Source organism: Calidris pugnax, unplaced genomic scaffold (genome assembly GCF_001431845.1).
Source record: "Calidris pugnax isolate Ruff unplaced genomic scaffold, ASM143184v1 scaffold60, whole genome shotgun sequence".
In the NCBI taxonomy this organism is placed as follows: Eukaryota; Metazoa; Chordata; class Aves; order Charadriiformes; family Scolopacidae; genus Calidris; species Calidris pugnax.
In genome coordinates this window covers 275,920-276,918 of record NW_015090831.1, presented here as the reverse complement: position 1 = coordinate 276,918, position 999 = coordinate 275,920, and positions in this window count along the sequence as shown.

The following is a 999-nucleotide window of genomic DNA, read 5'->3' as shown; positions in this document are numbered from 1 at the left end:
TGTGTTGTGGAGCTGGTAAAGGCTTTGGGGCAGTTCTGTGGCCACAAGCGGGAAGCTGGAGTTTCTTCCCTTCCTTCCCTTCCTTCCCTTCCTTCCCTTCCTTCCCTTCCTTCCCTTCCTTTCCTTCCTTCCTTCCTTCCTTCCATCCTTCCCCCTTTCCTTCCTTACCCCTTTCCTTCCTTCCTTCCCCCCCTTCACTTTCTCTCCTAGAGCCCAGTTTGTATCGACCGACCCTTCTTTTGGCATTTTGACTCCTTTAGGTTTGTACTTCCTCACCGATGTCTACTTTACATCAGTTTAGACCGTGTAAAGTACTTTTTTTTTTGTGCACTTGGTTTCACTGGTTGATGATGGCATTGCTGTGGGTGCTAGGAGTAGTTTGTTTCAGTCCATACCAGTTATTTTTATTTTTTTTTCTCTCTCTCTCTCTTTTAGAGTTTTTATGGTTTCATGTAAGCAGTTAATGTAAATATTGTGAGCATTACAGGTCATGCGGTGTTGTAACATTTTAAAAAATGTTGCACCTACTTTACGATTAAAAAACTGGTCACTCATACTTGAATTTTGCCCATAGAGCCATTTCTTTCTCTTTGCATTAAAGCATAATATACTTTTTTGATGGAGGCCCAACCCTTCTTTCTACCTTATTATTTTTTGTTGAATAAATCTCTATTTTTTCTAATAGAAGACTTAAAAATGAAAAATTTAAAAAAAAAAAAAGACTTTTTGCCTACTTTCTAATTTAAGAGAGAATTCCTATATTTAAAAGGTGAAGAAGAAAAAGAAAAAAAAAAAAAAATTACTCCCTTGTGGAAAGTGGAACAACACTTTATTTGTCATTAATATGGCACAATCACAGGCAACTGAGCTGGCTGAGGAGAGCGAGCCCACCACGTCGATCAGTATCTGGGTAGATTAGGGAACGCCGTGATTCTTTTGAGGATGTAAAGTGTTACATATTCTTGTCTATTTATTTATTTATTTATTATGCTTTCTTTT